The following is a 16,095-nucleotide window of genomic DNA, read 5'->3' as shown; positions in this document are numbered from 1 at the left end:
AATGCACACACCTGTCTATATAAGGTCCCACATTTAACAGTGCATGTCAGAACACAAACCAAGCTGTGAAGTCCAAGGAATTGTCTGTAGACCTCTGAGACAGGATTGTATCAAGGCACAGATCTGGGGAAGGGTACAGAAAAAATTCAATCAATCGGGGGAGAAGGGCCTTAGTCAGGGAGGTGACCAAGAACCTGATGGTCACTCTGACAGAGCTCCAGCGTGTCTCTGTGGAGAGAGGAGAACCTTCCAGAAGAACAACCATCTCTGCAGCACTCCACCAATCAGGCCTGTATGGTAGAGTGGCCAGACGGAAGCCACTCCTCAGTAAAAGGCACATGACAGACCGCCTGGAGTTTGCCAAAGGGGACCTGAAGGATTCTCTGGTCTGATGAAACAAAGATTGAACTCTTTGGCCTGAATGGCAAGCGTCATGTCTGGAGGAAACCAGGCACCGCTCATCACCTGGCCAATACCATCCCTACAGTGAAGCATGGTGGTGGCAGCATCATGCTGTCGGGATGTTTTTCAATGGCAGGAACTGGGAGACTAGTCAGGATCGAGGGAAAGATGAATGCAGAAATGTACAGAGACATCCTTGATGAAAACAACCTGCTCCAGAGTGCTCTGGACCTCAGACTGGGGCGAAGGTTCATCTTCCAACAGGACAACGACCCTAAGCACACAGCCAAGATAACAAAGGAGTGGCTACAGGACAACTCTGGGAATGTCCTTGAGTGGCCCAGCCAGAGCCCAGACTTGAACTCTGGAGAGATCTGAAAATGGCTGTGCACCGACGCTCCCCATCCAACCTGATGGAGCTTGAGAGGTCCTGCAAAGAAGAATGGGAGAAACTGCCCAAAAATAGGTGTGCCAAGCTTGTAGCATCATACTCAAAAAGATTTGAGGCTGTAATTGGTGCCAAAGGTGCTTCAACAAAGTATTGAGCAAAGGCTGTGAATACTTATGTACATGTGTTTATTTTGTATCTTTTTTTTTAATAAAATTTGCAAAGATTTCAGACCAACTTCTTTCACGTTGTCATTATGGGGTATTGTTTATAGAATTTTGAGGAAAATAATGAATTTAATTTTGGAATAAGGCTGTAACATAACAAAATGTGGAAAAAGTGCTGTGAATACTTTCTGGATGCACTGTAGTTCAGCAGTGTGTTTTCCACTCGCAGACATGCGCTAATGCTTCTGCGAGCGACTTGCTGTGCAAACATTTTTGATTTAATCCTGCCCCAAGTTGTATCCTATTTTAAAAGTGCATTCTTCAGGTCATTGGTTTTGGAACATTAAATGTACACAAATGAATAAACCTGTAAGGAATGCAGATTAACTGGCTAGCAATATGACAAAGGAACAAAAGGGAGATGCATGTAAGATAACAAGGCATGCCAAATGTACCACTTAATCAATAAAAAAATGCACTTCACGATGTTTGTCTTGTTTTTCTGTTAGCTCAAGAAACCATATGTTTAAGAATAATAACTTGCCTTTGTCAAGAGATTTTTCAGGTTATAAATCACTATTTTATATCAAGGGTTCCTCAATGAACAACAATGCAGAGGGAATCCCTGCTAGGAAACAAACTTTTTTGTTTTGTTTTTTTAAGTGGTTTAAATGCAATCAGGGTGGGGAAGGCCACAAGAGCTAAAGTGATCAAAGAATGTGTATGTGACACAGCATTAATCTGTCATAAACTGTCTCCATGTTTTACAGGAGATGCCTGGGACTCTCTCCAACAACACCCGATCAGGAACAGTGCTTTAAAGGGATAAGTGAATAACCCATTTTGGTCACACAACCACAATAATGGCCACCAATTCCTAATTAATTAATGTATGAATACCAGAGAAGTACCACTTACATACTTTAAACACTTCTGATGTTAATTACAGGGATGAGGCTACAGACTTGTGGTTGGAGATAAGCCTTATGTTTTGTGCTCATCATCTGATGGCAGTTAATGAGATATTCAAGTCTTACTCCAGTTGTCGACATTTGCAATGTGTAATTATTTTTCCTTCAAGTAACCACCCAAACCAGATTTTTTTCCTTTTATAGAAAAATGCAGTATTTTAGATCACATCTATAGCGTAGGTTATCCCCTCCCATCCCCCAAAAGGGATTGTTGAAATTTACTTCCTTTAACCAAGAGAAAAGCTGTTCAGTCTTACAGCAGGAAAGATGTCTTTCAGATGCCGAACATTAATAATGTATTTAATTTTATTCCTAAAACCCTGTTTGTGTTTTGGACAAGGAATATCAATAACAGGTAAGACTGGATTATGACATTTAATGTTATATGTATCAGGTTGACAAATGCAGCTGGGTTAATTAAAAAAGCATAGAGAAATCGACACAAAACAGGGGTTCTTAGATCTAAATAGAGAGAAAACTTCAACTATATACGAATACAAATTGATGTGAGAAGTGGTTCTTGATTTCTCTCTGTTAATTTCTGATCTAATAACAATTAAGGCAACAGTGCAAGAGAACAACATGAAATATATTTCTAGTATTATCGTATATATGTAATGCATTCTGTGATTTTTTTTATCTCATTACAGTTTAATAAGTGGCACACAATGGATTTAATTACATTTTAAAGTTTAAAAAATGTTTTAATAATGCAATACAGATTAAATTACAGATTATACAGAAATACACCCTGATTACTTATGTTTTATTCTATATGTGCTGATTGAAGGTTTTGTTATTTTCCAATGAAAAATCAGTATAAAAGGATTTCAATATAGTGGCAGTGTAATGTTTTCCTACCCCCATTTAAATGTATTTCACCAGGCTGAAGCCATGTTCAACAACCTGTGAAAACATATGTATTGCAATTAGGTAATAAGAGTTAAATAACTCTTGTAAGACGTCTGACCAGCAGAGCTCAAATCTTTAGAACACAAGAACCTACAATTCTTTATTATGAAATAAAGGTACACTGACTATGCTAAATCATTAAACTAATAGATACAATTGACAGTTATATTGCTTAATTCAAGGATAAAAGTTACTTTAGATCATGACAATATCAAGAGGAAGGTTACTATTGATATTAATATTGTTATGATCTAAAGTAACTTGAATCTTTTGAACTTGTGTTTGTGTCTGATCTATTCTAAAGAACTACACTTGGTTACAATTTGGCAAATTTCATGAGCTGGGTTCAAACTGGTGAAAGCTCATAGGGCTCAGTCTGCACTTTTATAGACTGGCCACTCAGGGGGCCTTACAAGAGTTATTTAACTAGAAAAACTAACTCTTATAATCTTTTTGCACTACATTATTTGGTTCTCCCATGTGAGGAGCCTACAGATTGAAAATATCAGGTTTTTTAGAATAATCAGGTTTTCAAAACTTTGAAATTCTAAACTATGAACCCAGTACCGGTCAGCATTGTGCTTGTCTACCTGTAGATAAAAGGTTGCCTCAGTGGGAGGTTGTGATTATAATCGTTGTGTTGTTGTCAAGGTGATTTCTTGATAAAGACTCTTAAAAGAGTCTGGTGGTTGTGTTGGAAACAAGCTTTTGTGTTTAACCCTTTCCGGACCAAGCTTTTTTTTTTAGAAAGATGGTCCCCCAAGGACCAGGCTCTTTTTGGTCACGTTTCACTCCTTTGCATAAAAAAAATCATAGTAATTCACTTTTTATACTGTACCACCTTGAAACTGGGCTCCTATATTCAGAACATCCTGGGGAACATTGTGAAGTACCTCATAAGCCATTACAACATTTGTGTCTATTAGTTTTAACATAAAATATGTATATATATATATATATATATATATATATATATATATATATATATATATATACACTCACCTAAAGGATTATTAGGAACACCATAATAATACTGTGTATTACGTGGCATTGATTCAACAAGGTGCTGAAAGCATTCTTTAGAAATGTTGGCCCATATTGATACGATAGCATCTTGCAGTTGATGGAGATTTGTGGGATGCACATCCAGGGCACAAAGCTCCCGTTCCACCACATCCCAAAGATGGTCTATTGGGTTGAGATCTGGTGACTGTGGGGGCCAGTTTAGTACAGTGAACTCATTGTCATGTTCAAGAAACCAATTTGAAATGATTCGACCTTTGTGACATGGTGCATTATCCTGCTGGAAGTAGCCATCAAAGGATGGGTACATGGTGGTCATAAAGGGATGGACATGGTCAGAAACAATGCTCAGGTAGGCCGTGGCATTTAAACGATGCCCAATTGGCACTAAGGGGCCTAAAGTGTGCCAAGAAAACATCCCCCACACCATTACACCACCACCACCAGCCTGCACAGTGGTAACAAGGAATGATGGATCCATGTTCTCATTCTGTTTACGCCAAATTCTGACTCTACCATCTGAATGTCTCAACAGAAATCGAGACTCATCAGACCAGGCAACTGTCCAATTTTGGTGAGCTTGTGCAAATTGTAGCCTCTTTTTCCTATTTGTAATGGAGATGAGTGGTACCCGGTGGGGTCTTCTGCTGTTGTAGCCCATCCGCCTCAAGGTTGTATGTGTTGTGGCTTCACAAATGCTTTGCTGCATACCTCGGTTGTAACGAGTGGTTATTTCAGTCAAAGTTGCTCTTCTATCAGCTTGAATCAGTCGGCCCATTCTCCTCTGACCTCTAGCATCAACAAGGCATTTTCGCCCACAGGACTGCCGGATTCTGGATGTTTTTCCCTTTTCACACCATTCTTTGTAAACCCTAGAAATGGTTGTGCGTGAAAATCCCAGTAACTGAGCAGATTGTGAAATACTCAGACCGGCCCGTCTGGCACCAACAACCATGCCACGCTCAAAATTGCTTAAATCACCTTTCTTTCCCATTCAGACATTCAGTTTGGAGTTCAGGAGATTGTCTTGACCAGGACCACACCCCTAAATACATTGAAGCAACTGCCATGTGATTGGTTGGTTAGATAATTGCATTAATGAGAAACTGAACAGGTGTTCCTAATAATCCTTTAGGTGAGTGTATATATATATATATATATATATATATATATATACTGATTAGCCATAACATTATGACCACCTGCCTAATATTGTGTAGGTCCCAAAACAACCCTGACCCATTGAGGCATGGACTCCACTAGACCTGTGTGCTGTGGTATCTGGCACCAAGACGTTAGCAGCAGATCCTTTAAGTCCTGTAAGTTGCGAGGTGGGGCCTCCATAGATTGGACTTGTTTGTCCAGCACATCCCAGAGATGCTCGATTGGATTGAGATCTGGGGAATTTGGAGGCCAATGCAACACCTTGAACTCGTGATTCATCAGACCAGGCCACCTTCTTCCATTGCTCCTTGGTCCAGTTCTGATGCTCACGTGCCCATTGTAGGCGCTTTTGGCAGTGGACAGGGGTCAGCATGGGCACCCTGACTGGTCTGGCTACGCAGCCCAATATGCAACAAATTGCAATGCACTGTGTGTTCTGACACCGTTCTATCAGAACCAGCATTAACTTTTTCAGCAATTTGTGCTACAGTAGCTCGTCTGTTGGATCAGACCACATGGGCCAGCCTTCGCTCCCCACGTGCATCAATGAGCCTTGGCCGCCCATGACCCTGTCGCCGATTCACCGCTTTTCCTTCCTTGGACCACTTTTGATAGGTACTGACCACTGCAGACCGGGAACACCCCACAAGAGCTGCAGTTTTGGAGATGCTCTGACCCAGTCGTCTAGCCATCACAATTTGGCCCTTGTCAGAGTCAGATCCTTACGCTTGTCCATCAACTTTGAGGACAAAATGTTCACTTGCTGCCTAATATATCTCACCCACTGACAGGTGCCATGATAACGAGATTATCAGTGTTATTCACTTCACCTGTCAGTGGTCATAATGTTATGGCTGATCGGTGTATAATCTAATGCATAGATAAGGGAAGAGAAACTTAAATCACAGTTTGACAACGTCTCCATGATGAACATAATTCTTAGACAGAGTCCAAGGTACCTCCAGGCCTGACACTAATCTTGACATATGTTCTTTAAGTTTACAAAATTTAAAGCCTTTCAAGAGAGAAATTCAAACCATCCTTCCACAGATTCTTCTGCCCTAAAAGCAGGCACACTTTAAATAAGAAAGGAACCAAACATATTAATGTGACTCATTATTTTATAACAGCAACAACAACTGCAGATCCCAGTACCACAACTGCAGATCCTACTACCACAACTGCAGATCCCACTACCACAACTTCAGATCCTACAACCGCAAATGATGATCCTACTACCACCACAACTGAATCTCCCTCTACCACAAACACAGTTTACCCTACTAACACAACTGCAGCTCCGACTACCACTACAACTGCAGCTCCAACTACTACAGCAACACCAGCTACTACTAACACTCCTACTACTACAATGGTCACAAGTGAGTAATACCATTTTTTTGGAAAAAACATATTTAATTCAATATGTGTATCTTAGGTGACATTTTGAACTTTTCTTTACAACTGTTGAATCAATCATGTTCTTTGGATCCGTAATGAAATCCAATGTTAGATTTGACTAAAACCTTTATGCTATCCCCTTTAACAATGTATACATTTAAACCAATTACATAGATTACAAATTGAAGTTTTATAGTATACATTATTTGAACTTTATATTTCATTTATAATTTATGTCCCCCTGTAGAGCTTGACTCTGTGAACAATCTGACAGCCAGTAACATCAGCACAACATCCATAGCCCTTAGCTGGAGTGCACCATCTGAAAATGCAGGGAGGTATAGAGTTGAAGCCATTGGACCTACTGTTACAAACTTCACAGTGAACACATTATCAACTGAAATAACTGGACTTGTACCTGGAAGCAATTATACACTGTGGGTTATTGCTGTGGCTGCAGACAATGTTACTGAAGGAGCTCCAGTGACCATAACTGTGTTCACAAGTGAGTTGCTTAAATTATCTGGAAAGAAGAATACACTTTTTGTAATATGTAGTCTTCATTTCTTAGCTGAAATTTTGAACCTTTCTATTCAGATTTCTTTCATGTTCATTTGAGGTTAAATAAAAACAATGCTGAATATACATAATGCTTTCATAATGTCCCCTTTCACTTTGCATAAAGTTTAACTAGTTACATAAACTATACATTTCAGTTTTATACTATATTTGAATGCAATTGCCATACTTTCTATCTCATTTATCTTAAATATTCTCCTGAAGAGCCCAAGAAGATTGCCCATCTGACGGCCAGCAATGTCAGCACAACATCCATAGCCCTTAGCTGGAGTGCACCATCTGGAAATGTGTGGGGGTACAGGGTTAAAGCTACAGGACCTACTGTTACATACGTAACAGTGAACACATTATCAACTGAAATTACTGGACTTGTACCTGGAAGCAGTTATACACTGCGCATTATTGCTGTGGCTGCAGACAATGTTACTGAAGGAGCTCCAGTGCCAATAACAGTGTTTACGAGTGAGCTATATTAACAGATGATTAAATTAGGTTTTTACCATTTGAAGTTTATTGCCTAGAGTTGCAATTTCATTAGTTTTATTCGTTTTTTACAGATAAATAAATGTTGCATTGACAGCAGGTAAATCATTGTTTCATGTATTGTATCAATATGAATGAATCTGGAAATCACTGCTCTATAATCATTCTTCTCACATACACAAATAATTTCAATTTCCAAGTCAGTGAGCCTCAGCTTGGTATATGATTTCATATTGTCGAACTCAAATCATATAATATGTTGATAAATACACTGTGAAGTCTATTTGGAAGATTATTTCTGGCTCATCCCACTGTCTTCTCCAGACCCTGAAGTGGTTACCAATCTGATTACCATCAACATCAGCACAACATCCATAGCTCTTAGCTGGAGTGCACCATCTGGAAATGCAGGGGGGTACAGAGTTGAAGCCAAGGGAGTGACTGTTAAGAGTCTTGGAATGAACACGTCAACTGAAATAACTGGACTTGTACCCGGGAGCAATAATACCTTAAGGGTTATTGCTGAGGCAGCAGACAATGTTACTCAAGGAGCGGCAGTGTCAATCAGTGCTTTTACAAGTGAGTAATCTTACCAGATTATTATATCAGATACTTACCATACAACGTTCTATGTATTTAGAGTTGCAATTTTTATCTTTTTCCCAACTTTTCAATGTTGCCATTTTCAGATGTCACAACTTTAGAAAGAGATACATTGACAAGAGCCTGAACATAAATTTTCTTACTTTAATGTTTAAATTAGTGCATTGTGTACACGCATCTTAACATCAAACCCATATTTCCATTTTTACATGAATTCCGGAATTATTCTTATGCTACTCACCTTTGAAAGTACAGTGAATCTTTAAGTCAATTAATCTTGGCTTGATATATAACTGTAGTAATGTGCACCTCACAACATTGTAATATATTCATACATTTTGAGAAATGTCACTTTTAGGAACATTATTTCTTGCTCATTCCACTGTCTTCTCCAGACCGTGAAGTGGTTACCAATCTGATTACCAGCAACATCAGCACAACATCAATAGGCCTTAGCTGGAGTGCACCATCTGGAAATGCAGGGGGGTACAGAGTTGAAGCCAATGGAGTGACTGTTAAGAGTCTTGGAATGAACACGTTGTCAACTGAAATATCTGGACTTGTATCCAGGAGCAATTATACTCTAGGGGTCATTGCTGTGGCAGCAGATAATGTTACTCAAGGAACTCCAGTGACAGTAGTTGTGTTCACAAGCAAGTTGTATGAAATACTTGGAAAAACACCTTTAAGAATTGAATACTATTGACAACAACAGTGGTTACACATGTCTTTAAAAATGTATTCAGTTAGTAATTTCAAAATTAAATACAGTTAATGTTATGGTACATTACTAAATAAAACTCTATTACTATAGGAAAATTAATGAAATGTCTTCATACGTATGAATATCTTTAGCTGCCATCCTGTTTAACTGATGCATAATTCATGTTCCTATGCAGAGCCTGAAGTGGTTACCAATCTGAGTACCAGCAACATCGGCACAACATCTATAGGCCTTAGCTGGAATGCACCATCTGGAAATGCAGGGGGGTACAGAGTTGAAGCCAATGGAGTGACTGTTAAGAGTCTTGGAATGAACACGTTGTCAACTGAAATAACTGGACTTGTACCCGGGAGCAATAATACCTTAAGGGTTATTGCTGTGGCAGCAGACAATGTTACTCAAGGAGCGGCAGTGTCAATCAGTGCTTTTACAAGTGAGTAATCTTACCAGATTATTATATCAGATACTTACCATACAACGTTCTATGTATTTAGAGTTGCAATTTTTATCTTTTTCCCAACTTTTCAATGTTGCCATTTTCAGATGTCACAACTTTAGAAAGAGATACATTCACAAGAGCCTGAACATTAATTTTCTTCATTTAATGTTTAAGTTTGTGCATTGTATACACGAATCTTAACATCAAACCCATATTTAAATTTTTACATGAATTCCAGAATTATTATTATGCTATTCACCTTTGCAAGTAATGTGAATCTTTAAGTCAATTAATCTTGGTTAGATATATGAGTATAGTAATGTGAATCTCACAACATTGTGATATGATCATACATTTCGAGAAATGTCACAGTTAGGAACATTATTTCTTGCACATTCCACTGTCTTCTCCAGACCCTGAAGTGGTTACCAATCTGAGTACCAGCAACATCAGCACAACATCAATAGGCCTTAGCTGGAGTGCACCATCTGGAAATGCAGGGGGGTACAGAGTTGAAGCCAATGGAGTGACTGTTAAGAGTCTTGGAATGAACACGTTGTCAACTGAAATAACTGGACTTGTATCCGGGAGCAATTATACTCTAGGGGTCATTGCTGTGGCAGCAGATAATGTTACTCAAGGAACTCCAGTGACAGTAGTTGTGTTCACAAGTAAGTTGTATGAAATACTTGGAAAAACACCTTTAAGAATTGAATACTATTGACAACAACAGTGGTTACAAATGTCTTTAAAAATGTATTCAGTTAGTAATTTCAAAATTAAATACAGTTAATGTTAGGGTACATTACTAAATAAAACTCTATTACTATAGGAAAATTAATGAAATGTCTTCATACGTATGAATATCTTTAGCTGCCATCCTGTTTAACTGATGCATAATTCATTTTCCTATGCAGAGCCTGATGTTGTCAACAGTTTAACTGTGATTAACGTCACCACAACATCCATAGCCCTTAGCTGGAGTGCACCATCTGGAAATGCAGGGGGGTACAGCGTTGAGGCCAATGGAGTGACTGTTAAGAGTCTTGGAGTGAATACGTTATCAGCTAATATAACTGGACTTGTACCCGGGAGCAATTATACTTTTGGGGTTATTGCTGTGGCAGCAGACAATGTTACTCAAGGAGCGGCAGTGTCAATCAGTGCTTTTACAAGTGAGTAATCTTACCAGATTATTATATCAGATACTTACCATACAACATTCTATGTATTTAGAGTTGCAATTTTTATCTTTTTCTCAACTTTTCAATGTTGCCATTTTCAGATGTCACAACTTTAGAAAGAGATACATTCACAAGAGCCTGAACATTAATTTTCTTCATTTAATGTTTAAGTTTGTGCATTGTGTACACGCATCTTAACATCAAACCCATATTTCCATTTTTACATGAATTCCGGAATTATTCTTATGCTACTCACCTTTGCAAGTACAGTGAATCTTTAAGTCAATTAATCTTGGCTTGATATGTAACTGTAGTAATGTGCACCTCACAACATTGTAATATATTCATACATTTTGAGAAATGTCACTATTAGGAACATTATTTCTTACTCATTCCACTGTCTTCTCCAGACCCTGAAGTGGTTACCAATCTGAGTACCAGCAACATCAGCACAACATCCATAGGCCTTAGCTGGAGTGCACCATCTGGAAATGCAGGGGGGTACAGAGTTGAAGCCAATGGAGTGACTGTTAAGAGTCTTGGAATGAACACGTTGTCAACTGAAATAACTGGACTTGTACCCGGGAGCAATAATACCTTAAGGGTTATTGCTGTGGCAGCAGACAATGTTACTCAAGGAGCGGCAGTGTCAATCAGTGTTTTTACAAGTGAGTAATCTTACCAGATTATTATATCAGATACTTACCATACAACGTTCTATGTATTTAGAGTTACAATTTTAATCTTTTTCCCAACTTTTCAATGTTGCCATTTTCAGATGTCACAACTTTAGAAAGACATACATTGACAAGACCCTGAACATAAATTTTCGTCTTTAATGTTTAAGTTAGTGCATTGTGTACACGCATCTTAACATCAAACCCATATTTCCATTTTTACATGAATTCCGGAATTATTCTTATGCTATTCACCTTTGCAAGTACTGTGAATCTTTAAGTCAATTAATCTTGGCTTGATATGTAACTGTAGTAATGTGCACCTCACAACATTGTAATATATTCATACATTTTGAGAAATGTCACTTTTAGGAACATTATTTCTTGCTCATTCCACTGTCTTCTCCAGACCCTGAAGTGGTTACCAATCTGAGTACCAGCAACATCAGCACAACATCAATAGGCCTTAGCTGGAGTGCACCATCTGGAAATGCAGGGGGGTACAGAGTTGAAGCCAATGGAGTGACTGTTAAGAGTCTTGGAATGAACACGTTGTCAACTGAAATAACTGGACTTGTATCCGGGAGCAATTATACTCTAGGGGTCATTGCTGTGGCAGCAGATAATGTTACTCAAGGAACTCCAGTGACAGTAGTTGTGTTCACAAGTAAGTTGTATGAAATACTTGGAAAAACACCTTTAAGAATTGAATACTATTGACAACAACAGTGGTTACAAATGTCTTTAAAAATGTATTCAGTTAGTAATTTCAAAATTAAATACAGTTAATGTTAGGGTACATTACTAAATAAAACTCTATTACTATAGGAAAATTATTGAAATGTCTTCATACGTATGAATATCATTAGCTGCCATCCTGTTTAACTGATGCATAATTCATGTTCCTATGCAGAGCCTGATGTTGTCAACAATTTAACTGTGATTAACGTCACCACAACATCCATAGCCCTTAGCTGGAGTGCACCATCTGGAAATGCAGGGGGGTACAGCGTTGAGGCCAATGGAGTGATTCTTAAGAGTCTTGGAGTGAATACGTTATCAGCTAATATAACTGGACTTGTACCCGGGAGCAATTATACTTTTGGGGTTATTGCTGTGGCAGCAGACAATGTTACTCAAGGAGCGGCAGTGTCAATCAGTGCTTTTACAAGTGAGTAATCTTACCAGATTATTATATCAGATACTTACCATACAACGTTCTATGTATTTAGAGTTTCAATTTTAATATTTTTCCCAACTTTTCAATGTTGCCATTTTCAGATGTCACAACTTTAGAAAGAGATACATTCACAAGAGCCTGAACATTAATTTTCTTCATTTAATGTTTAAGTTTGTGCATTGTATACACGAATCTTAACATCAAACTCATATTTAAATTTTTACATGAATTCCAGAATTATTATTATGCTATTCACCTTTGCAAGTAATGTGAATCTTTAAGTCAATTAATCTTGGTTAGATATATGAGTATAGTAATGTGAATCTCACAACATTGTGATATGATCATACATTTCGAGAAATGTCACAGTTAGGAAATTTTTTCTTGCTCATTCCACTGTCTTCTCCAGACCCTGAAGTGGTTACCAATCTGAGTACCAGCAACATCAGCACAACATCAATAGGCCTTAGCTGGAGTGCACCATCTGGAAATGCAGGGGGGTACAGAGTTGAAGCCAATGGAGTGACTGTTAAGAGTCTTGGAATGAACACGTTGTCAACTGAAATAACTGGACTTGTACCCGGGAGCAATAATACCTTAAGGGTTATTGCTGTGGCAGCAGACAATGTTACTCAAGGAGCGGCAGTGTCAATCAGTGCTTTTACAAGTGAGTAATCTTACCAGATTATTATATCAGATACTTACCATACAACGTTCTATGTATTTAGAGTTACAATTTTAATCTTTTTCCCAACTTTTCAATGTTGCCATTTTCAGATGTCACAACTTTAGAAAGACATACATTGACAAGAGCCTGAACATAAATTTTCGTCTTTAATGTTTAAGTTAGTGCATTGTGTACACGCATCTTAACATCAAACCCATATTTCCATTTTTACATGAATTCCGGAATTATTCTTATGCTATTCACCTTTGCAAGTACTGTGAATCTTTAAGTCAATTAATCTTGGTTAGATATATGAGTATAGTAATGTGAATCTCACAATATTGTGATATGTTCATACATTTCGAGAAATGTCACAGTTAGGAATATTATTTCTTGGTCATTCCACTGTCTTCTCCAGACCCTGAAGTGGTTACCAATCTGAGTACCAGCAACATCAGCACAACATCAATAGCCCTTAGCTGGAGTGCACCATCTGGAAATGCAGGGGGGTACAGAGTTAAAGCCAACGGAGTGACTGTTAAGAGTCTTGGAATGAACACGTTGTCAACTGAAATAACTGGACTTGTATCCGGGAGCAATTATACTCTAGGGGTCATTGCTGTGGCAGCAGATAATGTTACTCAAGGAGCGGCAGTGTCAATCAGTGCTTTTACAAGTGAGTAATCTTACCAGATTATTATATCAGATACTTACCATACAACGTTCTATGTATTTAGAGTTACAATTTTAATCTTTTTCCCAACTTTTCAATGTTGCCATTTTCAGATGTCACAACTATAGAAAGACATACATTGACAAGAGCCTGAACATAAATTTTCGTCTTTAATGTTTACGTTTGTGCATTGTGTACACGCATCTTAACATCAAACCCATATTTCCATTTTTACATGAATTCCGGAATTATTCTTATGCTATTCACCTTTGCAAGTACTGTGAATCTTTAAGTCAATTAATCTTGGCTTGATATGTAACTGTAGTAATGTGCACCTCACAACATTGTAATATATTCATACATTTTGAGAAATGTCACTTTTAGGAACATTATTTCTTGCTCATTCCACTGTCTTCTCCAGACCCTGAAGTGGTTACCAATCTGAGTACCAGCAACATCAGCACAACATCAATAGGCCTTAGCTGGAGTGCACCATCTGGAAATGCAGGGGGGTACAGAGTTGATGCCAATGGAGTGACTGTTAAGAGTCTTGGAATGAACACGTTGTCAACTGAAATAACTGGACTTGTATCCGGGAGCAATTATACTCTAGGGGTCATTGCTGTGGCAGCAGATAATGTTACTCAAGGAACTCCAGTGACAGTAGTTGTGTTCACAAGTAAGTTGTATGAAATACTTGGAAAAACACCTTTAAGAATTGAATACTATTGACAACAACAGTGGTTACAAATGTCTTTAAAAATGTATTCAGTTAGTAATTTCAAAATTAAATACAGTTAATGTTAGGGTACATTACTAAATAAAACTCTATTACTATAGGAAAATTAATGAAATGTCTTCATACGTATGAATATCTTAAGCTGCCATCCTGTTTAACTGATGCATAATTCATGTTCCTATGCAGAGCCTGATGTTGTCAACAGTTTAACTGTGATTAACGTCACCACAACATCCATAGCCCTTAGCTGGAGTGCACCATCTGGAAATGCAGGGGGGTACAGCGTTGAGGCCAATGGAGTGATTCTTAAGAGTCTTGGAGTGAATACGTTATCAGCTAATATAACTGGAATTGTACCCGGGAGCAATAATACTTTTGGGGTTATTGCTGTGGCAGCAGACAATGTTACTCAAGGAGCGGCAGTGTCAATCAGTGCTTTTACAAGTGAGTAATCTTACCAGATTATTATATCAGATACTTACCATACAACGTTCTATGTATTTAGAGTTACAATTTTAATCTTTTTCCCAACTTTTCAATGTTGCCATTTTCAGATGTCACAACTTTAGAAAGACATACATTGACAAGAGCCTGAACATAAATTTTCGTCTTTAATGTTTACGTTTGTGCATTGTGTACACGCATCTTAACATCAAACCCATATTTCCATTTTTACATGAATTCCGGAATTATTCTTATGCTATTCACCTTTGCAAGTACTGTGAATCTTTAAGTCAATTAATCTTGGCTTGATATGTAACTGTAGTAATGTGCACCTCACAACATTGTAATATATTCATACATTTTGAGAAATGTCACTTTTAGGAACATTATTTCTTGCTCATTCCACTGTCTTCTCCAGACCCTGAAGTGGTTACCAATCTGAGTACCAGCAACATCAGCACAACATCAATAGGCCTTAGCTGGAGTGCACCATCTGGAAATGCAGGGGGGTACAGAGTTGATGCCAATGGAGTGACTGTTAAGAGTCTTGGAATGAACACGTTGTCAACTGAAATAACTGGACTTGTATCCGGGAGCAATTATACTCTAGGGGTCATTGCTGTGGCAGCAGATAATGTTACTCAAGGAACTCCAGTGACAGTAGTTGTGTTCACAAGTAAGTTGTATGAAATACTTGGACAAACACCTTTAAGAATTGAATACTATTGACAACAACAGTGGTTACAAATGTCTTTAAAAATGTATTCAGTTAGTAATTTCAAAATTAAATACAGTTAATGTTAGGGTACATTACTAAATAAAACTCTATTACTATAGGAAAATTAATGAAATGTCTTCATACGTATGAATATCTTAAGCTGCCATCCTGTTTAACTGATGCATAATTCATGTTCCTATGCAGAGCCTGATGTTGTCAACAGTTTAACTGTGATTAACGTCACCACAACATCCATAGCCCTTAGCTGGAGTGCACCATCTGGAAATGCAGGGGGGTACAGCGTTGAGGCCAATGGAGTGATTCTTAAGAGTCTTGGAGTGAATACGTTATCAGCTAATATAACTGGACTTGTACCCGGGAGCAATTATACTTTTGGGGTTATTGCTGTGGCAGCAGACAATGTTACTCAAGGAGCGGCAGTGTCAATCAGTGCTTTTACAAGTGAGTAATCTTACCAGATTATTATATCAGATACTTACCATACAACGTTCTATGTATTTAGAGTTACAATTTTAATCTTTTTCCCAACTTTTCAA

General features: G+C 38.1%; 1 long non-coding RNA gene across 1 annotated transcript; it reads left to right on the top strand.

Moving 5' to 3' along the window:
- The first annotated feature begins 1,923 nt into the window (after positions 1 to 1,923).
- Positions 1,924 to 6,949, top strand: LOC136754086 (uncharacterized). Its single transcript, XR_010817530.1, has 3 exons — positions 1,924 to 2,283; positions 6,158 to 6,409; positions 6,676 to 6,949. It is a non-coding gene; the product is annotated as an uncharacterized LOC136754086 (long non-coding RNA).
- The last annotated feature ends 9,146 nt before the right edge of the window (positions 6,950 to 16,095 follow it).

This window comes from Amia ocellicauda, chromosome 7 (assembly GCF_036373705.1).
Source record: "Amia ocellicauda isolate fAmiCal2 chromosome 7, fAmiCal2.hap1, whole genome shotgun sequence".
NCBI classification, from domain to species: domain Eukaryota; kingdom Metazoa; phylum Chordata; class Actinopteri; order Amiiformes; family Amiidae; genus Amia; species Amia ocellicauda.
Note: the sequence above shows the minus strand (reverse complement) of the source record. Positions and strands in the feature narration are given on the sequence as shown.